The sequence below is a fragment of the Bubalus kerabau genome, chromosome 8, assembly GCF_029407905.1.
Source record: "Bubalus kerabau isolate K-KA32 ecotype Philippines breed swamp buffalo chromosome 8, PCC_UOA_SB_1v2, whole genome shotgun sequence".
In the NCBI taxonomy this organism is placed as follows: domain Eukaryota; kingdom Metazoa; phylum Chordata; class Mammalia; order Artiodactyla; family Bovidae; genus Bubalus; species Bubalus kerabau.
This window is the reverse complement of record NC_073631.1, coordinates 26,333,839-26,361,043: the sequence shown is the minus strand read 5'-3', so window position 1 is coordinate 26,361,043 and position 27,205 is coordinate 26,333,839. Positions and strand designations below refer to the sequence as shown.

Here is a 27,205-nt window from a genome sequence, read left to right as displayed (position 1 = left end):
AGGTTCATGACATTGTACAGGAGACAGGGATCAAGACCATCCCCATAGAAAAGAAATGCAAAAAAAGCAAAACGATTATCTGGGGAGGCCTTACAAATAGTTGAGAAAGAAGAGAAGTGAAAAGCAAAGGAGAAAAGGAAAGATATAAGCATCTGAATGCAGAGTTCCAAAGAATAGCAAGAAGAGATAAGAAAGCCTTCCTCAGGGATCAATGCAAAGAAATAGAGGAAAACAACAGAATGGGAAAGACTAGAGATCTCCTCAAGAAAATTAGAGATACCAAGGGGACATTTCATGCAAAGATGGGCTCGATAAAGGACAGAAATGGTATGGACCTAACAGAAGCAGAAGATATTAAGAAGAGGTGGCAAGAATACACAGAAGAACTGTACAAAAAAGATCTTCATGACCAAGATAATCACAATGGTGTGATCACTCACTTGAAGCCAGACATCCTGGAATGTGAAGTCATGTGGGCCTTAGGAAGCATCACTACGAACAAAGCTAGTGGAGGTGATGGAATTCCAGTTGAGCTATTCCAAATCCTGAAAGATGATGCTGTGAAAGTGCTGCACTCAATATGCCAGCAAATTTGGAAAACTCAGCAGTGGCCACAGGATGGGAAAAGGTTAGTTTTCATTCCAATCCCAAAGAAAGGCAATGCCAAAAAATGCTCAAACTACCGCACAATTGCACTCATCTCACGCTAGTAAAGTAATGCTCAAAATTCTCCAAGCCAGGCTTCATTAGTACGTGAACTGTGAACTTCCAGATGTTCAAGCTGGTTTTAGAAAAGGCAGAGGAACCAGAGGTCAAATTGCCAACATCCACTGGATCATAGAAAAAGCAAGAGAGTTCCAGAAAAACATCTATTTCTGCTTTATTGGCTATGCCAAAGCCTTTGACTGTGTGGATCACAATAAACTGTGGAAAATTCTGAAAGAGATGGGAATACCAGACCACCTGACCTGCCTCTTGAGAAACCTATATGCAGGTCAGGAAGCAACAGTTAGAACTGGACATGGAACAACAGACTGGTTCCAAATAGGAAAAGGAGTACGTCAAGGCTGTATATTGTCATCCTCCTTATTTAATTTATATGCAGAGTCCATCATGAGAAACTCTGGGCTGGAAGAAGCACAAGCTGGAATCAAGATTGCCAGGAGAAATATCAATAACCTCAGATATGCAGATGACACCACCCTTATGGCAGAAAGTGAAGAGGAACTAAGAAGCCTCTTGATGAAGGTGAAAGAGGAGAGTGAAAAAGTTGGCTTAAAGCTCAACATTCAGAAAACGAAGATCATGACATCCGGTCCCATCACTTCATGGGAAATAGATGGGGAAACAGTGGAAACAGTGTCAGACTTTATTTTGGGGGGCTCCAAAATCACTGCAGATGTTGACTGCAGCCATGAAATTAAAGACGCTTACTCCTTGGAAGGAAAGTTATGACTAACCTAGATAGCATATTGAAAAGCAGAGACATTACTTTGCCATCAAAGGTCCGTCTAGTCAAGGCTATGGTTTTTCCTGTGGTCATATGGATGTGAGAGTTGGACTGTGAGGAAGGCTGAGTGCCGAAGAATTGATGCTTTTGAACTGTGGTGTAGAAGAAGACTCTTGCGAGTCCCTTGGACTGCAAGGAGATCCAACCAGTCCATTCTGAAGGAGATCAGCCCTGGGGTTTCTTTGAAAGGATTGATGCTAAAGCTGAAACTCCAGTACTTTGGCTACCTCATGAGAAGAGTTGACTCATTGGAAAAGACTCTGATGCTGGGAGGGATTGGGGGCAGGAGGAGATGGGGACGACAGAGGATCAGATGGGTGGATGGCATCGCTGACTTGATGGATGTGAGTCTGAATAAACTCTGGGAGTTGGTGATGGACAGGGAGGCCTGGAGTGCTGCGATTCATCAGGTCGCAAAGAGTTGGACAGGACTGAGCGACTGCACTGAACTGAGACTCCTCTTTACAGCAGTCTAAATCAAGAAAATTTGCACCTTCATGAGCCAATGTTTACAAATGGCCTCAGGTTTTCAGCCTGTATTCATTGAAGTGAAACATGATCCCTTGCTTAACTAGATATTCATCAACTATTTAAATGTATACATTTTTGTTTGTTTTTGCTTTGAAAAGCAGGTGTTTGTTAATTTTTAAATTAATGTTTATTGACATATAGTTGACTTACAGTTTTGTGTTAGTTTCTGCTATACAGCAAAGTGAATCAGTTATATATATACAAATCTCCACTCTTTTTTAGATTCTTTTCCCATATAGGTCTTTACAGAGTATTGAGTAGAGTTCCCCGTGCTATATCAGTTCAGTTCAGTTCAGTTGCTTAGTCGGGTCCAACTCTTCGACCCCATGAATTGCAGCATGCCAGGCCTCCCTGTCCATCACCAACTCCTGGAGTTCACCCAAACTCATGTGCATCGAGTCGGTGATGCCATCCAACCACCTCATCCTCTGCCGTCCCTTTCTCCTCCTGCCCCCAATCCTTCCCAGCATCAGGGTCTTTTCCATTGAGTCAACTCTTCACATGAGGCTGAAACTCCAATACTTTGAAACTCCAAAGTATTGGAGTTTCAGCCTCAGCATCAGTCCCTCCAGTGAACACCCAGGACTGATCTCCTTTAGGATGGACTGGTTGGATCTCCTTGCAGTCCAAGGGACTCACAAGAGTCTTCTCCAACACCACAGTTCAAAAGCATCAATTCTTCGGCGCTCAGCTTTCTTCACAGTCCAACTCTCACATCCATACATGACCACTGGAAAAGCCGTAGCCTTGACTAGACGGACCTCTGTTGGCAAAGTAATGTCTCTGCTTTTCAATATACCATCTAGGTTGGTCATAACTTTCCTTCCAAGGAGTAAGCGTCCATTAATTTCATGGCTGCAGTCACCATCTGCAGTGATTTTGGAGCCCCCAAAAATAAAGTCTGACACTGTTTCCACTGTTTCCCCATCTATTTCCCATGAAGTGATGGGACTAGATGCCATGTCTTAGTTTTCTGACAGTAGGTCCTTATTCGTTATCAGTATTTATATAGTAGTGTCTCTATGTCAATTCCAATCTTCCAATTTATCCTTCTCACCCTTTCCCTCTTGTTAACCATAAGTTTGTTTTCTACATCTGTTGACTCCATTTCTTTTTTTGTAAATAAGTTCATTTGTACCAATGTACACTTTTAAATGAAATAAAAATTCTAACATGGAAGAGAGAGATAAGTTTGTCATAATTTATGAGTAGTAAAATGACACCTTGACCACAAAGCAATTACATCCTGATACTGACGCAATGAAAAATTACCACTAACAACAGAAAAGCAAGATTATAGTATTATTAGAAAAAAAAGTTGACCTCCAAAATGCCAAGAGAAAAACCATGAAAATATTCTGTTACTCTGAATAGAAGCCTGGTAATACCTTAAGTATTTACATCAGCTTTCCAATAATAAGCTAAGTTGCTTATCCATGACTTTCATTAAAATACAAATTTAAAAAACATACAGGGTTTAATTTATATGATCTAAAGGGCAATAACACTGTTGGCCTTCTTTTTAAGGTGGAGTTAGTTTAAGTAGATATAATTTAGGCTGAAAAGTTCATGTGAGAAGTAGAACATATTAGGTATCTTAGAAGAATAACAAAGTTCTCTGAGGATCCTAAGGAACTTATATAACTGCAATTACATAACTGGAATAGAAATAGAAAAACTTTTGTTGTTGTTGATTTCAGGAGGGAGCATATAAGTTTAAAGGTTGTGCCTCTTATTGGTAATAGTTTGACCAGTTGAGGTGGTGGAGTAAGACCATTGCAACTTAAAGCAACAGTGAAGAATGCCAAAGATTTAAGAGGGAGTCAAATCAGAGAAGAGGAAGTGTGTGTGTGTGTGTGCGTGAGTGCATGCAGTGGAAATTCAAACAGAAATATGTTTAAAGAAAATATGAGTGGTCTGATAGGTGAGTCTGAGCTTGAGAGTAAATTCATTTCCCCCTCTCCCTTTGGAAGATCAATTTGATAACAATGTAGAGGTGCACTAGACAAAGGAAAAAATAGAGAACAAATAATTGGAAGCTGATGAATATTAGTTCGTGGCATCAGAAGGAATTGGGATTGGCTGTGTAAATTACTGAGAAATTTACTTCTGGAGGTTTTTGTAATAATTTGATGTAGTTTGTTGGAGACAATAAGATCAAGCACAACAAGAAGACTTTACAAAAAGGAAGGCTGAAAAAAAATAGCATTCATTCCCCATTCATGTATATTTCAGCTATGCATGAGGCACTGTGCAAGGACTAAACATACGGAATGTGTAGCCTCTACACTATGAAGCATAACATCTATGTGGAGAGATATTAACCCTAAGACAGTAATGTACATGAGAGAGGTATGAATGAGGTGCTTTGGAAGCACAGAAGCACACATCTGTACTGGGGGGACATGGAGAGCTTTCTAGAGGAAAAGATGGCATGTTTTTTCCAGGTGAATGTGGGATTGTGACTGGATGGAATTTTCTGTTAAGAAGTGCTTGCACTTCTGAAACACCTGGAGTATAGTTTCCTTAATAGATGGATTGATTGTATGAGATGAGTCAGTAGGGACACATGATGATCAAATCATCAAAACTTATATATTCAGGAGTTGGATTTTGCTGTATATATATTTTAAGTAGGGAAGAGACATGATCAGTTTTCATTCAAATTTTTAAAAAAAAAACACTACTGTCAAAGACTGATAAATTTGAAAAGAGGTAGAGTAATAAGGAATGTATCATATCAACCTAGGTTAGGAGCTGGAGATCAGATTAAGCCAGAGGAAGTATGAGTAGAGAGGTAGGAATAGATTCAAATGATGATTATGATGATGGTGATGGTCCTGATGATTGTTTCTGTTGTTCTTGCTGTTGTTTCTGTTGTTTTTGCTGCTGCTACTGATTACAGGTAACATTTCTGAGAACTTACTATTTGACATATTCTGTGGAAAGTTTATTATATAAATCCTATCACATAATCCTCTGGCATCCCTGGACCTATTTTTATCTTCATTTGAAATAAAAGGAGAGATTAGAACACATATTTGAATAATGATTTTCTCAGTTTAATGACAATAATGCCTACTCATCCTGCAATAAAATATGAAATAAAAGATTCCTGCCCCTTGTCATCTAATTTGCATACCCACCCATGCTCTTACATGACACACTGTAATAATGGCGCCATCTCTAATATTTACATCTTTACTGGCTTTTATGTGTGAGGAGCTAGACTGATAATTATAATTCTATTGCTTCTTTCATGGGCATCAATTCTCATGTTAAAAGAAAAAAAAAAAACTGAGAACATCCCTTGAAAATTACCTTGAGTACATGTAATTTTTTACTTGTAACAAATTTATACATTAGGGTGATTTTTAGTATTGAAATTTATGATGATCAGTCTATAAAAGAAGAAAGCCAGTGCTTTATCAGGTAATCTTTACATTATGCTAAAAAGTTAGACTGATAATGATTCAGAACTTGCACAGGAAAACCAATAATTCTAAGGTTTTACTTGAATGGCCCCTTGCGTTATCAGGAACACCTTTTTGACACTGTAGATGAAGACTGTGCATCCAGGCAAGCTTGATAATGACATTCTGTCACCATAGAGCACACAGAGTGAAGCCCCTGGGGGGAAAGAGAATGTCTTAAACTAAATGGATGGCTAATGAGATACTTGAAGGCACAGCCAGTGAAATGTGTTATGGGAACAAGGTCTATACAAATTTGTTTGAGGCCTCTGGTTCATTGATCTGTTTATGGAGATGTCATAGGTTGATATATCCTTTATTGCTGTTGCCAAGAATGGATTGAAGACATATTGAACACATCTTATTTGGTGAGAGTTCCCAGAGGGAGCATGAGAATGAGCAACCTCCATCAATAACATTGGAGGGTACCCTGCTTGATTAAAAAAAAAAAAATTAATTGTTTAGTAATTGCTTCTCCAGTGTTGTTTATATTGCACCTAATTCTGAATGTCAGTAATTTACCCTGAAGAAGCAAGCAAAACCACATGTCCTTAACATTGTCATAACTGTCCATCTCATTTATGTGTAATTTAGCTGTGTCTAAACAAGGAAAGTAAATGAAGAATTAAGCAATTAAAGAGGGAATTTATTTCCACCAGCCACACTAGATCACCATTTTATTAGTTTTCTTAGTAGTGACATGGACTCTCCACTTCTGTTTCCTGTGAATATAGGTGAAAACACAAATTAAAACTGAAGCACATATTTATATAATTTGTAATCATGAGTTTGAGCAGAAAGCTGATGAAAATGGTGGCATACTGGGAAAGAACCTGCCTGCCAATGCAGGAGACATGAGTTTGATCCCTGGGTTGGGAAGATCCCCTGGAGAAGGAAGTGGTAACCCACTCCAGTATTCTTGCCTGGGAAATCCCATGGACAAGAGGAGCCTGTTGGGCTACAGTTCATGGTGGTGCAAAGAGTCAGACACAATTTAGCAACTAAATAACAACAAGGCAATTATATCAACACTCCTAGAGGAGAATAAGAACAGCTCAATATAAAAACATCTCTTTTAAATGAGCAACTGGGAGAAAACTGATATTTTCAATAGGATTTTTCACATTTAAGTATTTGGATGTCTATTTACCAGAATCCCACAGAAACACACAAAAATCAAGTTAATTATAAAGCCCATAAAAGCGAGTCTAAAATGAAAAAAATTTAAGTTAGTAGGAAAGCTGCAAATACATTTAAATATATTACAATAGTCATATCCTTGACTAGTTAGTAAAAGAGAATCAGATCAGATCAGATCAGTCGCTCAGTCATGTCCAACTCTTTGTGACCCCATGAATCGCAGCACGCCAGGCCTCCCTGTCCATCACCAACTCCTGGAGTTCACTCAGACTCACGTCCATCGAGTCAGTGATGCTATCCAGCCATCTCATCCTCTGTTGTCCCCTTCTCCTCTTGCCCCCAATCCCTCCCAGCATCAGAGTCTTTTCCAATGAGTCAACTCTTCGCATGAGGTGGCCAAAGTACTGGAGTTTCAGCTTTAGCATCATTCCTTCCAAAGAAATCCCAGGGCTGATCTCCTTCAGAATGGACTGGTTGGATCTCCTTGCAGTAAAAGAGAATACTTACTATATTTAGCACATCATATGTATTTCAATGTAGTAGGAAATTATTAATGACACAACAGATGAAAATTTCAGTGATTCAGATTTTCTTCAATATATCACCTTATAATTTAACCATCACAATGATACACCTTTGGCCTGGTGGCTAAAAATTATAATGATGTGCAATTTATAGCTGGAAATTACACAAAATCATAACATAAAAATTTAAAATTATTTTTAAAATTATAATTTCTACTGCAGATTTCAGTAACATACATTGATGAAAATGCACTGCTTATAATTACTAAAAGTACGACAGTGTGTATACACCTGTCATTCTATCTTATTTCACCTCTTGAATTTCTGTTCTCTTTACTGTTGGACGAATTAAACTATTTGTAAAAGAGGCTTTTAAAAATATTTTATCCTTTGAAGTGAAGTGTTAATCACTCAGTCATGGCTGACTCTTTGAAAACCCATGAACTGTGTAGCCCGCCCTGGTCCTCTGTCCACGGAATTCTCCAGGCAAGAATACAGGAATAGGTTGCCATTCTCTTCTCCAGCAGATCTTTTGACCCAGGGATCAAACCCAGGTCTCCTGCATCGCAGGCAGCTTCTTTACTGTCTGAGCCACAAAGGCTCCAGATTTTATCCTTTATCTTTACTATTTGAGCAGAAGAATTGTGATGATTAATTTTCTGTGTCAGTTTAACTGTGCCATGGGGTGCCCAGGTTGAATATTATTTCTCGGTGTGTCTGTGAGGGTGTTTCAGAAGGAAATTAGCTTTCAAATCAGTAGACTGAGTAAAGATATTGCTCTCCTCAGTATGGGTGGGCATCATCCAATCATGAGGGCCTGAATAATAGAACAAAAAGTTGGAGGGGAGAATGTATTCTGTCTGCCTGGCTGTAGAGCTGGTACATTAGTCTTCTGTCCTTCAACTAGGACTTACATCATGAGCGATCCTGGTGCATTTGGACTAGATTTTATACCATCAGTTCTGATTATTTTGGTTTTCAGGCCTTTGTACTTGGAGCTATATTAGAACTAGAACTATACAATTAGCTTTCCTGGGTTTTCCGCTTGCAGATGGCAGGTCATGGTATTTCTCAGCCTTAATAATTGCATTAGCCAATTCTTTACAATAAATCACACATATATATGAATTATGCAATTATAGAGGATATATATATATATATATACACACACACATATATAAAGGAACATGGTGAGCTACAGTCCATGGGTTGTAAAAAGTTGGGTACACCTGAAGCAACTGAGCACAAGTGTGCACGCACACACACACACATAATATATACATAGGTATTAGAGAGAGAGTAAGAGAGAACCATGACTAACGCCAGGATATTTCAAAGATAGCTAGTCTTTCATGCTCCTAGTGAAGAATTCTCATGTTGTAGGTCACCTGTATGGAGGCATAAGAAGTTATTTACAGATGTTCTGTTGATGAGCATTTTAATCCTTTTTTAGCATACTTCCCTGGTGGCTCAGATGATAAAGCGTCTGCCTGCAATGAGGGAGACCCGGGTTCAATACCTGGGTCGGAAAGATTCCCTGGAGAAGGAAATGGCAATCTACTCCAGTATTCTTGCCTGGAAAATCACATGGACAGAGGAGCCTGGTAGGCTACAGTCCATGGGGTCCCAAAGACTTGGACACGACTGAGCGACTTCACTTTCACTTTTTTAGCATATCATTGGATTTATTATCTCACAAATATGAACTAGCTTAGTTATATTTGAGATTCAATTTAGTCTACTAAATGTTTCAATTCAGTCTACTAAAATTCTGTCATTTTTGTCATGCAGAACATAGTGGATTATGCTTACTTAACCAAAAATACCAAAATCTCAGTTTAAAACCAGGTGGAGTATACTTATATCTGAGTCACATTGCTGTACAGCAGAAACAAATGTTGTAACGCAATTATCCTACAATTAAAAAGAAAAAAAGCATGTTTGTTTCTCTTCATGACATTTCTTTGGTGGGTTACTGTAGGTTTTCCTCTAGCTCACCTCACTGCAGGCCCGAGGCTAATAGGAAAGTGACCATCTAAGCCACGCTTTGACAAATTACAGCCCACAGGCCAAATAACAGCATGCTCCCTGTTTTTGTAAATACATTTTTACTGAGATTCAGCCATACCTGTCTATTTACATACTCATTTTTTCTACTTTTAACTAAGACAGCACAGGAAAACACCTGCATCAGCAACCCTAAAGCCTGCCAAGCCTAAAATACTTGCTATGTGACCCTTTTTGAAAAGTTTATTGACCCCAATCTGGTACATTTCTGTTGCTGAATGGGGAAAATGGAAAGAAATCGGGTCTGGTGAGCCATTCTCTGGCTCTTAAAGTTTAATTCCTAAATTGAATTTTATCACATTTTATCTTTTAAGCAAGGGACCATGTGTTCTATTTACCTTGACTTATTTCAGTTTAGCAATATCTGCCCATAAATTTTATACTGTAAGGACAGATAAACTGAGGATAAAAAAAAATTAAATCACATTATTTTTTCCTGGAATATTTCAGTCTTTAATTATCTCATGACACTGGATATTGATGAGAAGTCTGAGAGCAGTCCAGTTTTTTCTCCTCCACTCCCATAAACTCTCTCCCCCTTACTTTTGTATTGATTGCCTGAAAAAAATTTTTTTTCTTGAAAATACAGTACTTTAAACAGGGTGTGTCTCAGTGTGTCATCTTCCCTGAATAATCCAAACAGTTTTTTTTAAATTAAGTAATACAACATGCATTTTCAGTGTACTTATTTAATTCTTCTTTCAGTGGAAGAAAATATTATTCTGTTGTATTGGTTCTTTTTCTAGTATTTGGTATTAACTGTGATTTTTAAGTCCTTTATGTCATTTTATTTTGGATATTTTTTTTTTATTCACTTTCTCAAACTCATTACTTTTGTAATATTGTTGCTTGGTTCATGATTTTGTTCCCCTGAGTCAAAAATCCTCCTATTTGTTTAGTTTTTCACGTTAATCATCTCATGTTTAATATCTCATTTCATTCAAAGTATGCTGTGTTGAAATTCTTTTATGGAAACACCTATAATACTAGTGAAGTTATTTTGTGTGTCTGGGTTTTGTTTAACGTCAGAATTGAACACTTCATCACTCTGATTTTAATGTCTTTAGTGTATCTTCTTATAGTGTTATGGATAGATGTCATTTTGCCTCATTTCTCCTTTCATTCATGTCTTTTTTTTTTTTAAAAAAGAATTTATTGTAGTAGAGTTGCTTTACATTGCTGTATTAGTTTCTTCTGTAGAGCAAAGTGAATCAGCTATAAGTGTGCATCAGTTCAGTTCAGTCACTCAGTCCTGTCGGACCCTGTGACCCCATGGACTGCAGCATGCCAGACTTCCCTGTCCATCACCAACTCCTGGAGCTGGCTCAAACTCATGTCCATTGAGTCAGTGATGCCATCCAACCATCTTATCCTCTGTCATACCCTTCTCCTCCTGCCTTCAATCTTTCCCCAAATCAGGGTCTTTTCCAAGGAGTCAGTTCTTTGCATCAGGTAACCAAAGTATTGGAGTTTCAGTTTCAGCATCAGTCCCTCCAATGAATATTCAGGACTGATTTCCTTTACGATGGACTGGTTGGATCTCCTTGCAGTCCAAGGGATTTTCAAGAGTCTTCTCCAACACCACAGTTCAAAAGCATCAATCCTTCAGCTCTCAGCTTTCTTTATTGTCCAACTCTCACATCCATACATGACTACTAGAAAAACCATAGCTTTGACTAGACGGACCTTTGTTGGCAAAGTAATGTCTCTGCTTTTTAATATGCTCTCTAGGTTGGTCATGGGAGAAGGCAATGGCACCCCACTCCAGTACTCTTGCCTGGAAAATTCCATGGACAGAGGAGCCTGGTAGGCTGCAGTCCATGGGGTCGCTAAGAGTCGGACACGACTGAGCAACTTCACTTTCACTTTTCACTTTCATGCATTGGAGAAGGAAATGGCAACCCATTCCAGTATTCTTACCTAGAGAATCCCAGGGATGGGAGAGCCTGGTGGGCTGCCGTCTATGGGGTTGCACAGAGTTGGACACGACTGAAGCGACTTAGCAGCAGCAGCAGCAGGTTGGTCATAGCTTTTCTTCCGAGGAGCAAGCATCTTTTAATTTCATGGCTGCAGTCACCATCTGCAGTGGATTTGGAGCCCCCCAAAATAAAGTCTCTCACTGTTTCCATTGTTTCCCCATCTATTTCCCATGAAGTGATGGGACCAGATGCCATGATCTTAGTTTTCTGAATGTTGAGTTTTAAGCCAGCTTTTTCACTCTCCTCTTTTAGTGTCATCAAGAGGCTTGTTAGTTCTTCTTTGCTTTCTGCCATGAGGGTGGTGTCATCTGCATATGGGCTTCCCTGGTGGCTCAGATGGTAAAGTGTCTGCAGTGCTGCCTCCCCGGCTGCAGTCCTCATTTTGCCCCAAATAAAAGTTAACTCGCAACTCTCAAGTTGTACATCATTTTTTAGTCGATAGTTATGGCAAGCGATGAAGTGACCCAGAGTGGACTTACTTCCTTCAACCTGACTCCACGAGGAACTGGAGCTTTGGTACCAGCAGTGGCCCCTTGTGCCCATCCACCGGGGTCGGTGGTGGGTGCAGATGAATTTGGGACAGTCTAGGGTTGTTTCTGACATTTATCTCAGTAATCTTTCTTTGGATGAAGATCAGGTGCCTCACACATGACCTGCAACCAAGACTGGAAGAAGACATAATTTAAGGAACTATCTCCAACCTGGGTGGAAAGACCTTTCTATCAGATGCTCTTAACTAGCTCATACCCAATGAAACTGAAGGGAAATTGACTCCTGGGTTAATTCTCACTTCCAAAGGCCCCTAAGCTGGACTGGTCTATAGAGAATGCTGCTGACTTCAAACTCAGCTTAAAACAATGCTCCAACAGAGGAAACTGCACTACACCAGGACAAGAAGAAGATGACATCAGAAGCAGACAGCTTGCCCAAGATGCTGATCTGACCTTTATGATCATTTATAATGTTTTCGTGATTCCTTGGACCTATGCCTATCAATCAAATATTTTCTTTCATGGACATGATTCTATGCTAGTTTAAAACTCAATCCGATTGTTTGGTTGTGGCCAAGTACCTGTGTCTAGTACTTCTGGGTTACCTTGGGGGATTTCTGTTCTCTAGGGCTTTGTTGGATACACCCTAGGAAATATATTTCAGATGAATGTTCAGTCCTATTCTATCTATTCATGATATTACTAGATGGGATTCCTCACCTGGCCAATTAACATACCTGCTCTGATGCTGGCCATAGATTTAAGTTTTCTCTTAGGGTCATTCAAACTCAATCAGAATGATGAGCTAAGTCTGAATAAAAAATTAACCTCTTATCTGTTAATTGTGGGAAAACTTGCACAATTACGGGGTGAATCTACATGGTTAACAACAGGCTATGGTCATTTAAGTTTAAAAGCTCCTCTATGTTGCTGCTGCTGCTGCTAAGTCGCTTTAGTCACGTCTAATTCTGTGCAACTCTATAGGCAGCAGCCCACCAGGCTCCCCTGTCCCTGGGATTCTCCAGGCAAGAACACTGAAGTGGGTTGCCATTTCCTCCTCCAATGCATGAAAGTGTAAAGTGAAAGTGAAGTTGCTAAATCGTGTCCGACTCTTAGCGACCCCATGGACTGCAGCCTACCAGGCTCCTCCGTCCATGGGATTTTCCAGGCAAGAGTACTAGAGTGGGTTGCCATTGCCTTCTCCCCCTCTATGCTGGGAATGGTTAAATCATACTAAAAATATGATCAACCTGATAATTACGAGACAAGGCTGGGTGCTTTATGACATATGCCTTTTATTACCCTTAGAGAGAGTGATTGGTATGGAACTCAGCGGATTTCTAGCACTAATTTATGGCCCTGACATCTACAGGGATGAATATGAAGGTGTAGGATGGGAGTCCCATGAATTTAAGGTCATACATGTTAACAAATTAGAGGTAATCCCAACCAATCTACCATTGGTATGATCCCATTGGGTCAAAGATCTGTATTCTACTGGTATGACCATCTAGCAGCTTTATGTATGTGTGTGTGACTTCAATGGGGTTAGAGGATGTAATTGGCCATATCAAAGCCTTAAATTTCATAAGCTTTAAATGATAGTAACTGGGCTATTAGCCTATTGAAGTCTGAGATCTCTCTGTTGAGAAAGGCAGTGCTACACAACTGCAAGGCCCTTGACACCTTACAGCATCTCAGGGAGATATCTGTGCTACCATTCAAAGTGAATACTACATTTTCATTCCTGAAAATCCTTTAATGTATGTAACACATTTGATGAACCATATGAAAAATCAGATTTCTGCTTTAAGTAACCCATTCCCTAGTCTTGATGATCTTTTAAAAAACTGGTTTGATGTGGGAGGTTCATGGCTAAAGTATTTACTTTTAATTCCGCTAATAATATTAACTATACTATTTGTGTTTTGCCCGTTTCACAAGATTATTTTTTCTTGTATTACCAAATGTATGACTGAGCCTCGAACAAAAATAATAATGACTAGACTTATAGCAGTTGATCAAATGTATAGCTCGATATATGATCAATGATTGTAATAGTGTAACTCTAGATATAGGAAGATGCAACAAAAGGGAGTACTTTCCTGCACCATAACTAGAATACAGGTGTCCAGAGAACTTTGACTTTAAGGCCTAGTCCAGTAATAAATAACACATTGAGTGGCCTATCAACAAAAACCTTCTTCAGAACTGGGGACAAGCCTTCCCAGCAGCATGGGACAAAATGGTCATGAAAGGCCCCCCAAAGTATGCTCGGATTTATGACCACCAGGGGGCCATGTCACAAGGGGGCCGAAATTGGCACTTACCAAGAGCATTGCCAACAACTGAACAACAAAGGCATTTGCCATCTGCCTCTACAGGAGATTGAGCCCCATGCTGCTATAGCTGTTGACCATCAACAACCCCTGAGGGAGTTCAGGGTGGAGTGAGGTGCTCCAGGGAATCTGGTGGGACAGGTCTTTAGATAGTTGGATGCTTTTAGGAGAACTTTTCAGGAGACATAAGAGACGCTGGCTTGATCCCTGGGTTGGAAAGATCCCCTGGAGAAAGAAATGGCAACCCACTCCAGTACTGTTGCCTAGAAAATCCCATGGACAGAGAAGCCTGCTGGGCTACAGTCCATGGGGTCACAAAGAGTCAGACACGGCTAAAGTGACTTAGCACAGCACATCTGCATATATGAGGTTATTGATATTTCTCATGGCAATCTTGATTCCAGCTTGTGGTTCAACCAGCCTGGAATTTCACATGATGTACTCTGCATATAAGTTGAATAAGCAGAGTGACAACATACAGCCTTGACTTATTCCTTGCCTGATTTGGAACCAGTCTGTTGTCCACGTCCGGTTCTAACTGTTGCTTCTTGATCTGCATAGAGGTTTCTCAGGAGGCAGGTAAGGTGATCTGGTATTCCCATCTCTTTAAGAATTTTCCACAGTTTGTTGTGATCTACACAGTCAGGGGCTTTGGAGTAATCAATAACCCAGAAGTAGATGTTTTTCTGGAACTCTCTTGCTTTTTCAATGACCCAACAGATGTTTGCAATTTGATCTCTGATTCCTCTGCCTTTTCTAAAACTAGCTTGAACATTTGGAAGTTCACAGAGGTTCATGTACTGTAGAATCCTGGCTTGGAGAATTTTGAGCATTACTTTGCTCAAAGTAATTACTTTGAGATGAGTGCAATTGTGTGGTAGTTTTAACATTCTTTGACATTGCCTTTCTTTGGGACTGGAATGAAAACTGACCTTTTCCAGTCCTGTGTCCAGTGCTGAGTTGTCCAAATTTGCTGGCATGTTAAGTGCAGCACTTTCACAGCATCATCTTTTAGGATTTGAAATAGCTCAGCTGGAATTCCATCACCTCCACTAGCTTTGTTTTTAGTGATGCTTCCTAAGGCCCAACATTCCAGGATGTTGGGCCCTACATGAATGATCATACCATCTCCTCTTTTTTTATTTATCTACAAATATTTTTATTGTGAAAAGTATAATAATAATAATCCATTTACAAGTCCCAATGCACCAGAATTAAGGACAACACAATTTTTATACATGCATTTTTTGTACAAAATGTTGATCTTTATAGGCATTTAAAATAAATGATCCATACATCAGTAGCACTGATTGTGAAATAAGTATCTTGCTCTCTGTCTCAAGATGACCAGCCTCCTATGTGGCCAAACATTTTCTTCGTATCTATATCACCACTGTCTTCCCAGGTATCTCAGATGGTAAAGAATCTGCCCGCAGTGCAGGAGACCCCAGGTTGATCCCTGGGTCAAGAAGATCCCCTGGAGAAGGGTTTGGCAACCCACTTCAATATTCTGGCCTGGAGAATTCCATGGACAGAAGAGCCTGGCGAGCTGCAGTCCATGGGGTCACAAAGAGTCAGACACGACTGAGCGACTGACACCCCCACTAGGTCACCACAGAGCACTGAGTAGAGTCCCCTGTGCTATACAATAGGTTCTCATTAGTTATCTATTTTAGTTAGTTTCACTCATTTTTAATTTGAACAATTGTATTTATATTTTGTTTTTCTCATGTGATTTAGTTAAATTTTCCTTAACTCTTCTTACTGTTTTATCTAAGACTTGTTTGTCTCCACCTCTAACATTTAATCTGAGAGGGATAAATTGTGTGTTCTCTTTGGTCTTCCAGGAGCCTGAACATATGCCAGTATTTGTGTAGGGGAAGGTGGGAGTGGGTTAGGGTCAAAAGTGCTGAGTTAGAACTATGTATTCAGTTTGGGAACTGGCAGTTAGTCAGGAGTTCTGTCACAGGGCTTACACCACCTGGTTGGAATATGTTCTGTCCTTTTTAGAGATATTTTTGAGCTTTGAATTTTTCCCCAGTGCATTTGGATCCTTTTGCTTTTGGAAAACACACAACCCAGATATCCTCATCAATTACTTTTGTTAGTTTTTGAGTTAGGAAATTCCAGGATCAGCCAGTCTTTACTCTGCCACATTATTTAGGATGTTAAAAGCTATTATAAATGTTTTGTCAATTTTAGAAATGCCCCAGATCATTTTTGGAGGGAAGCAATGAATAAATAATAAATGATAGAAATGTTAGCCCTACATAGCTGGTTCTTCTGTATAAAAACCTTTTATCAACAGTTCGAGAGTATGGCTTCAGGTTATGCCAACAAAGTATTTTGAATGAAATTTAAACCAACTCTATTAAACAGGTTTCTAGCCTAATTTTTTTCTTTATAATCCACTGCACTGCTTGATATGCAAGTGACAAGAATATTAGCTGTCAAGGTGACACATAATTGCTATTTAAAGTTCAGTTCAGTCATGTCCAACTCTTTGCAATCCCGTGAATTGCAACATGCCAGGCCTCCCTGTCCATCACCAACCCTCAGAGTTCACTCAAACTCACGTCCATCAAGTCCATGAGGCCATCCAGCCATCTCATCCTCTGTCGTCCCCTTCTCCTCCTGCCCCCAATCCCTCCCAGCATCAGAATCTTTTCCAATGAGTCAACTCTTCGCATGAGGTGGCCAAAGTACTGGAGTTTCAGCTTTAGCATCATTCCTTCCAAAGAACACCTAGGACTGATCTCCTTTAGAATGAACTGGTTGGATCTCCTTGCAGTCCAAGACACTCTCAAGAGTCTTCTGCAGCACCACAGTTCAAAAGCATCAATTCTTCGGCGCTCAGCTTTCTTCACAGTCCAACTCTAACATCCATACATGACCACTGGAAAAACCATAGCCTTGACTAGATGGACCTTTGTTGGCAAAGTAATGTCTCTGCTTTTGAATATGCTATCTGAGTTCAAAATGGAATCAAATAGGCATAGGTTCAATTTTGGTTGTTTCTGACCAACTGAGTGACTTTGGGTGAGCCACTTCACCTCTCTGAACTCTAGTTTCCTCTTATACTATCCATATCTTTGGTTTATTGTGACTTCAACTGTGGGTGAAAGATCTGGTTTATTCTGTCATAGAATATCCTAGGCGAATAGTTGTTATTAATGTTAGTTAATAATTGAGTGTTTTATTCAATTTAATAAAAGCATCAGGTGATAACTATCCTATGGTTTTGCCATAAATGTAAAAACACATAGATTGATGTAAATGTTGTAGCTACGTATTGCCACAACAAGATATGAAAAATAATTGTTGACAATTTTGAAGACCTGAAAACAAGTGTGTAAAAATTGTTCCACATACTGTCTTAGTATAATAGATCTGAAATTGTTCAAGTAAATCTCATTTACTCTAGGGAGTAAACAATACTTTAATTCTTTAATTTTTAGTTATTTTTAAATAACTGTTGATTTTTATTTGTTGTGTTTCTTCCCCATTTGGAATAGTAATTTCAGTTAAAAATTTCATAGCAAATTTATACCATCTAAATTATTTAGAAAACTGAAAATTTAACAAATGTCTTCATGAGTCACATACTTTCCAGCTTTTCTTCTTTGGTAATCAATTCTCTCATATCTTATTAAATGAGATAAACTTCCAGTTGTAACTTATTGATGCTGAAATGTAGTATATGACTTGATAAATGTAAATTAAATTAACTGAGTTTATTAACTGTTGAACTGTTCAAAACCCTCAACATCTACCAAAGAAAATAATTTAAAAACCCACATGTTTGGATAGGGCAGTCTTGTGCTAAAACAAAATGGTAATGATTAATGTTATGTTAATGTTACATTTTTCTGAGTGTACTTTTTAAGTTTCCTCCAGGATAATCAGAGAAAAGGCAGTTTTTTATATACCTGTTGTGGGTGGTTCATCTTTTCTTCCTCATATCTATTTATTATGTCTGCATTTTATAAAAAATCAATAGAAAGCAATAAAAAATCTAAAGCAAAATTAATTTAAAACTTTCTGTAGGAAAAGTACACGTAATATCAGAAAATTTGATTTACAGGAACATTTGATTTGACAGAGAATAAGTGTTCAATAAAGCAAACTCAACCTAATTACATTATTTCAGTGTTTATAAGAATTATGTTTGTCCATTTATTCATTTGTTGCTTTATTTCAAAATAAAGCATCTTTTTTAAAAGATCTTGACTTCACACTCATGTACATCAACAAATCCATTTGATTTTCTTACAGTATCTACCTGCTGCTGCTGCTGCTAAGTCGCTTCAGTCATGTCTGACTCTGTGCGACCCCATAGATGGCAACCCACCAGGCTCCCCCGTCCCTGGGATTCTCCAGGCAAGAACACTGGAGTGGGTTACCATTTCCTTCTCCAATGCATGAAAGTGAAAAGTGAAAGTGAAGTCGCTCAGTTGTGTCCGACTCTTAGAGACCTCGTGGACTGCAGCCTACCAGGCTCCTCCATCCATGGGATTTTCCAGGCAGGAGTACTGGAGTGGGGTGCCTTTGCCTTCTAGTGACCTGTTAAAGTCAGAAGGACAACCGCTATGAAATCTTTGTAGATTTTGTTGAACTTTAATTGCCTTTTTAGTATGGCTGTGGATCTCTGAACTTGTGACCTTTAATCTCTTATGGAAAACAGAAATATTAGTTTACCTCCATGTTTACAATTTTCTACAAATATTTTTCCTGAAAATAATTTATTTCTGCCTAATTATGCAATCATAAGGCTTTGTTCATTGTAAAGTGTTATTCACTGTTTTATTGAGGAATTTATTTTCAATATTCTAATAAATCCTAGTTTACATACAGAAAAGTTTAACAGGCAATTCTTAACCCATAAGTGCAGATTTTATAAGGTGCATAACTTAAATGCATAAGCAGAGATTTCACAAAGCAAGACCACCTGACCTTAATATTCTGAGAAATGCTTCCAAGTGATAATAGTCCACCCTTCAGTATTATTCCACCAATGTGTACCACTTGTCTTTAAACACTAGGTTCTCATAAGGATGCTGCTGTCTGTGGCAAGTTGACATTTCACAGGGCAGTTGAGCTACTCAAAAAGTGTGATCACCATATATTAAGCAGTATAAATAAAGAGATAGTGCATACCTTCTGACCTAGTGGGTCTTCAGACTTCTTCATTACCTCTGCCTTTGTCATTTCCCTCATTTTCAGAAACTATGACATATTAAATGCATTCTGTGAAGGAGAGATTAGAAGCAGCATTCTCATGGCAATTACCCATTGACTTTAGGCTTTGACACAAAGAATAGAGCCCAGCCCAATGCTTTATGGGACGAAATACGACCTTTCATATTGCATATGTTCAAGAAAAGAAGCCTAAAATACATCATCAGAAGATTGATACATAATAATCTATTTTTTTAGATCCAAGAGCCATTGCTCTTTGAAGGATCAACTAATCACTATTTTTCCCATTCTTTGTCTCCCTCATATGACAATTATGATGTCGTACTTGGAAAAACCAGAGCCCTGCTAAAATGGCATATGGCATTTAACAATATAAATCTCCATTTTCAGTGCTCGCATAAATCTAATGATTTTTTTCTCTTGAGCAAAGAGTCTTTAATGCCTTCCTGGTGTGTTTTGCAGAGCACTGGATCAACATCACACATGGAATATATTTGTAAAGAGACAGGCAGGATTATGTCATACCCAGAAGGGATAATAATCAGGTAACAAGCCTGCATTTGCTGTATTAATCATATTTTTGTGATGGAGAGAATTAAGAATAGAGTTGGTTAATATACTCAAGTTGACCTTGTTCTCAGTCTCTCATTTTGGTGTTTGAAATCTGTTGACCTGTCTGTGCATTGTGTCATTGATAAAGTAAGGCTAATCATGCTTAATACCTCCTCATTGGCTTAGGGCTTTGGAAAGTAAAATTTCACATTTTGCATGTTAACTTGAAAACTTTTATACTGTTCAGGTGCTAATGGCTTTCCCTGGCAAAGAAAATTAAAGCATACCCTCTTAGGATGATTTAAAGATTTTTTTTTTTTCCTTAAGATTTTGTTTTGACATGTCTACATTGCTTTATTTATTTGTTTTTATTTTTGGCTGCTCTGGGTCTTCGCTGCTGTTCGGGGGCTTTCTCTGGTTGTGGAGAGCAGGTGCTGCTCTCTAGTTGCAATGCAGGGACTCTCATGCTTCTCTTGAGAAGCTTGATGGCTTCTCTTGATGGCGTCTCTTGTTGTGGAGCACAGGCTCTAGGTGCACAAGCTTCCGTAGCTGTAGCACACAGCTTCAGTAGTTGTGACTTGCCTGCTCTAGGATGTGTAGGCTTCATAGTTGTGGCACTGCAGCTCATTTGTTGGGGCTGATGGGCCCTAGAGCCTGGGCTCAGTAGTTTGGGTCCACAAACTCAGTTGCTCCATGGCATGTGGAATCTTCCCAAACCAGGGATCGAACCTATGACCCCTGCGTTGGCAGGCAGATTCTTATCCACCGCCACTAGGGAAGTCCTGATTTGAAGAAGATTTTAAGTGAATAATTACATTAATATTTTAAGTCAATTGCACATCATATTTATATCATAATATTTAGGGTTATTAGCATTCAGTAAAAATTAAACTATAGATATTAAGGATATTAAGATTGAGGGAAATGATAAAATGCAGTTTTAAGGAGACAATTTGGTTTTAGATAAGATAATGTTACATCACACCTGGTAAAAGGTAATTTAGTAAAATTTTTCAGTACAGTTTAGCATCGAATTGGAAATGAGAATGACTAGAAATGGTCATGCTTTATTAATAAGCTTTTGGGATAAATTTTATGGGATAATTGTATGAAACAAGGTAGTTGTAATACTCGTCAAAAACCTATCAGTTGAACTAGAGTTTTAAGTGCTGTACTAATAAGACATTACTATTTGTCAATCTAAAAATCATATAATAGTGATGCTATAATTGATAAAAGTCAAGAGTTTGAAAAGTCATGGATGAAAAGTCTTTCTATTAAGAAATGGTCCATTTCCTAAATGATACCTCATTGCAAAGCAGTTGTACATGTCTGTCAATGTCAGCTTGCATATAGAGAAGAATACAGGATAGGGTAGAATGTGTGTTTCTTTTTAAATTAAACAATGTAGACTTTATAGCCATTTCTCATTTTTTCTTTTTCACAGAACGCCACTTTTGTTCAGGCACTGGAGAGCCAAATACTAAAGGTCATATATTTCAGAGTGTACGTACCTGGGGCTAATTTTGTTCAGCTAAGCCTATGATTATAATTCAGTTTTCATGCTGATGGCTGAAACATGTGGTTGACTTCTGGCTCAATAGACATGAGGGAAAATCTGCAAGGAGGGCTCTGGAAAAGACTTATTCTCACTGATAGCAAGAAAAAGTAGAGGCAAAATAAGTCTTCTCTCTGATGGATTCCTTTGTGACACCTGAAACTTTGGCACTCGTTTGGGAACATGACTTGAGCCAACATAAAAGACTTAGTCAACATACATGTAGGCAGAGAAAAATCATAGAAAGAATGACTCATTATGATGTAATGTATCCACTAAATTAGCCAGTCATTCTGACTCTGATCTTTTTAGCTGCAAATGAAATTTCTGTACTGCCAAGTTAGCTTGTTTTGGTTCTTCTCTAACTTGCATATAGTTGATGCTTGAAGTGTTAGTCGCTCAGTCGTGTCTGACTCTTTGCGACCTCATGGACTGTAGCCCACCATGCTCCTTTGTCCATGGGATTTCCCAGGCAAGATTACTGGAGTAGGTTGCCATTCCCTTCTCCAGGGAATCTTCCTGACCCAGGGAAATGAACCCTGGTCTCTGCTTGGTATTCAATATATTGAAGCACTTATTTGTGATAGACATTCTTTCTGATTGGATTTGAAAGCATTGAAAGTTTGTATCAATGGGATGGGTATATCAATTAAGGTTGCATTCATCCAAATTTGTAGGGCAACTTTTAGATAATATTGTTAAAATTTAGAACAGAGAGGACCTAAGATAACATTTTGTAAATTTCCTTTCCACCTCACCGTTTTATATCAAATACAGTGAACTCCTGAAACATTCATTGGCCTACCAAAGACAGTCTGGTTTTCCGTATTTAGAGCTATATTTAAATACTTGTCCTTATTCTTGATTCAATTCTCTTTGTGTTATACTCTGCTCTCTCATGAAGCTTAGGAACTAAATCATATATCTGATTTTAATTATTGCCTTAAAGCCTTGTTATGTAGTTAAGTCTTCTTTTAAAAACTTGGTGGTATTTATGAATTTTTGATATTAACCAACAGACTTGGTTTAACTCTTGGTATTGGCTAGTCACTGTCCATGGTGCTATCATAGTGGAAAGAGGAAAAAAGCTTTCTAATGTTGACTCAGTTCTTACTTTTTGATATTAGGCAGTCATATACCTGTGGAGTCATTTAAATTTTATTTAAAATAAAAATTTCTTTAAAAATAACTTTTAAAGTTATTGCCCACTTTAAAAAAATAGCATGTTCACTATATTTGTCTTGAAATTAAGATTTTAAAATTGTGTTTATTTCTCTGGGGCATCCTTGGTGGCTCAGATGGTAAAGAATCTGTCCACAATGCTGGAGACCCAGGTTTGATCCCTGGGCCAGGAAGATCCCCTGGAGGAGGGTATGGCAACCCACTCCAGTATTCTTGCCTGGAGAATCCCATGGACATAGGAGCCTTGGAGGCTATAGTCCAAAGGGTAGCAATGAGTCAGATAATGATTGAGCAATTAACACTTATTTGTTTATTATACTGCTAAGAGTTTAGATGAATATCTTTTGAGATTCTATGTGGTTTATAATAGAACAGTTTAAAATTATAACAGAATAATAAAGTAATTGCATATTTGAGTTTTAGTTAGAAGTTTTGAGCACTGGTTTAGAAGTGGTAGTTTAATATGTTTAAATGTTTTTACATATATATCAGCATCTCAGACTGCCATAAATCAATTATTCATATTAAATATAAGAAAAGTTACATACTTTCCTCAAAGTACTATAATTTCTTTACCATGGTCAATGAGACTCTATATGATCTAGCCTCCCTAATCTCTTTCATGTCCTACCAAGCTCCTCTTCTTTTACTTGTGCCAGCAACAATTGCCTTTGCTCTATTCCTGAAATATACCAGCATGCTCAGTTTACACTTTTAACTCTTTATTGTTCCCCCTTCTAGACAGCTTTTTTCTTCAGATTCATATGAACTCACTTATCTCCTTCCTTCTGGTGTTACTTAAAATGTCACTTTCTGTAAATAAATGACAAAAAACAGCATAAAATTGATTTAAAATGTTGACAACATAGTAACAAGTCACATGATAAAAGGCCCAGTGAGCCATTTTCATAAACCATCTAAATGGTTTTCATGTCACTGTTAATAGAGGTATCATCATGAGTGCTTCTTTGACCCTATTGGCACAGAACAGCTTTCTTTGTAGTATTTATTCAGCTCAACTATGAAGAATTTCACATTTAGCTTTATTTCATCTGATATAAGGACATGTATATATCCTTGTATATATGTATACAAGTATATATATATACATGTATATATCTTTTACACAGATAGAGATAAAGAAAAAGTCAGATAACTTTCCCAAGGCCATCTGACTTGTAAATAATACAACTGGGAGGGTACATGTTTTTAAGTAGTAGAATTTTTTTTTTTTTAATAATAGAGATCTTTAAATATCTAAAAAGCATAATATTTATTATAAACCTTATAAAAGTGATAATTGAACTTTAGCAACTTTATGCTTTTTTGGGAAGAGCGTTTTAGTGTTTCTCAAATACAGATTATGTTATTTTGCTTCAAAATGTTTTTTGCTTTTTTCTTAAACTATTTTCAGGATAGAAGAATCTTTATCCAGTCATGCGCAAAATTCAATAAACTTAATTTTCCATAAAAATGTAGAATTGTATATCATTCCAATCTATAAAACTCTGCAGAATTTAAACCACCATTGTTAGATTCCATAAACATTTCAGTTCTCACCTTGACCCTGGACTCCAGCTCAGTTTCAGATGTGGCTCTGTTTTGTAAAGGATATGAGCAAGACAATGATTTAAAAGAGAATAGGCTGCTAGCTCAGTTGGTAAAGAATCTGCCTGCAATGTAAAAGCCTTGGATTTGATTCCTGGGTTGGGAAGATTCCCTGGAGAAGGAAATGGCAACCCACTCCAGTATTCTTGCCTGGAGAATCCCATGGACAGTGAAACCTGGGAGTCTACAGTCCATGGGGTTGCAAGAATCGGACACAACTTAGCGACTAAACCACCACAGGATGCAGGAATCTCTAATTACCTTGAAAGAAGCATTAAGTGAGCCATGAAGATCATATCTAAGTATGAATAACCAAAGTATGATCATATCTAAGTATGGATAATCCAGTGGATCCAAGAAAAGAGTCATGGTAACTTGGGAACTTTTGGGTATCTATCACATGAGCAAAGTGATAATAGCTCAGATAATTTAGAAACAATGAATTAAATCAACTGCGTTCATTAGAACATGGCAAGCTTATACTGTGATAATTCATCTTTTCCATTAAAAGGACTTATATCAGTCCAAGCCCGTGTATTCTGTTTGCCCACAAATATACAGTTCTTTGAAGCATTGTTATTTACTAATCCTGAAATAAACATTTTTAAAAATCAAAATTAAGGAGAGAGCTTGAAAGAAAGTTTGAAACAAAAACTTGAAAATTTTCATACTGGGACAATCAGTGAAATAAAAGGAGTTCAGTTCAGTTCAGTTGCTCAGTCATATCCGACTCTTTGCGACCTCATGAACCACAGCATGCCAGGCCTCCCTGTCCGTCACCAACTCCCAGAGTTTACTCAAACTCATGTTCATTGAGTCGGTGGTACCATCCAACCATCTCGTTCTTTGTCATCCACTTCTCCTCTTGCCTTCAGTCTTTCCCAACATCAGGGTCTTTGCAAATGAGTCAGCTCTTTGCGTCAGGTGGCCAAAATATTGGAGTTTCAGCTTCAGCATCTGTCCTTCCAATGAACACCCAGGACTGCTTTCCTTTAGGATGGACTGGTTGGATCTCCTTGCAGTCCAAGGGACTCTCAAGAGTCTTCTCCAACACCACAATTCAAAACATCAGTTCTTCTGTGCTCAGCTTTCTTTATAGTCCAACTCTCACATCCATGCATGAAAAAACATAGCTGGGGATTTTATAGGAAAGAATTATTGAGGAGCATATATGGAGATGAAATCAGTGTTGTTTCCCTAAATTCCATCATTATTTGCTCTCAGCCACAGTTAACAGTAGTTCTTCCACAGATCTACCTGCTTTGAAAAATTGCCTGTTGAATAAGCAACTACATGCCAGATAAATGACCATGACTTTGTTGGCTTGAGTGTAATTGCACTTCCACCATTTGTCTATATATGTCATCCTACACTTTACTTTTTCTACTACCTCTTAACCTTTCTGCTTCAATTTGCAATAGTGGTTGATGTCTAAAATGTGTAGCCCTGAGGAGACAATCCCAAAATGAAATTGGGCAGTCAGAGCTTGATACCACCAGTAGATCAGACTCATAATACTTTGGTTACATCAGTCTAAAGGTAATGGAGGCAGCAGTCTGTCCTAAAACAAAATTAAAAAAAAAAACAAAAAACAACCAAAAACCTGTTTTAAAACCTGCATTAAATTAGATTAAAAAAATGGCTTATATGATACTGGACAGAAAATGTTGCCCAGGACGTGGTCTCTCTGTCCCTTGTCACTGATGATGAAGTGACCTTCTCTTTGGCTTAAAAGATTATGTATCTCAACTTGATGCTTTAATAATTTTTCATCTACCAGTACTTAATGTTGTTCCCAGAGTTTACCATTACTGCAGCAGTGCAGGTGAGCACTGTATATATATATATATATATAATAGGAGCTGCCATTTAAATAAAATCTTAAATATCACTCAGCCCTAGCTAGCTGTAAAAATACCTTTTTCTTACCCTTCATCTCTTTTCCTTCTCTTTTACATTGTTATGATGAAACCTGAGATCTCTAAAGTCTATAATTTCAAATATCATTACTGATTAAAAAAAAAAAGTTATAGAACTGAATGACAAGTTGGAATGATTTGAAACCCAAAATTCAGGAAACCAAGTTTGAGGCATGGGTTCATAATTCTTGTAGAAGAGTGCATTCTAAGTAGCTGTACTCAAATTCTCTACTCTTTGTGATACAGGCTTTTATCACTTCCATCATCTTTTTTTCTGATGCCACATATAATTTCCACAAAATGCTCTGCACACTCTGGATTACTAGAATTCGAACTCTGCTTTTTGTAGGGGCTATAAAGTAAAAAAAAAAATATGACTAGCTCACCAAATAAAGTTTTGTGTCAGCTTTTTCTGTGCAAGAAAGCTATAGAGGTAGTTTAAGTACCATTTCTAATTCAGGTCAAAAACCAAAATTTCTAAGAAAATTTTCAAGATCACCTCCAAGATCACCCCTGCTTTCCATCACTATAACATAACACATTATATAATGCACACTTTAAGTCTATAAACTGAAAGACACAATAACATTTTTGATATTTACATTTAAGATTCCCCCTTTCCTTCCTTCATTCCTTTTTTTTTTCCTTTCTTTCTTTTTTGGTATTGTCTGCACCTTCTGCTGTCTCCATTTATCCCAGATTTCTGGATTCTCACATTTTAAATCCACATGTGACTGCTAACCATTTAGTACTACCATTCTTTGCCATCCCCAGTTTATGTAGGCCAAGACACTGGAGCTAATTGGATAATCTATTGGAGACAGAGGAAGTTATCTTTGATAGATTTCTGTATGTTCCACTATATTTCGTGTTTCAGTCTCCTTATCCTCTCTTATGTCTTCTGTATTATGTTTCCCAGAGTGGAGAAGTGAGTACCTCTTCCATGGTGGCTCCATGAGGGTTAATGACTTTCATTAATAGCAACAGACAATCCAGTTGACTGCACCCTCTTTTTGGAACGCTGGCTTCTGCAATTTACAGGACATCACACTTTTCTGATTTTCTTCTTACTTCTCTGACTTTCCCTTCTCAGACTTTTTCCTTTTTTTAGGCTGATTTCTGTTCCTCATTGT

At 38.0% G+C, this 27,205-nt stretch overlaps 1 protein-coding gene across 10 annotated transcripts in view; it reads left to right on the top strand.

The window, feature by feature from the left end:
- DGKB (diacylglycerol kinase beta) overlaps positions 1–27,205 on the top strand; it is a 1,145,939-nt gene that overhangs the window by 43,793 nt on the left and 1,074,941 nt on the right. The window contains exons 3-4 of one of the 10 annotated variants that reach the window (XR_008717631.1): positions 14,459–14,633; positions 15,460–16,368. The exons of 6 other annotated variants lie outside the window; for them this stretch is intronic. The gene's annotated coding sequence lies outside the window, so the exon portion shown is untranslated. Of the gene's footprint in view, positions 1–14,458; positions 14,634–15,459; positions 16,369–18,329; positions 20,106–27,205 lie in introns of those variants that run through there. 3 more of the 10 variants (XM_055589891.1, XR_008717630.1, XR_008717629.1) reach the window with 3 other exon arrangements.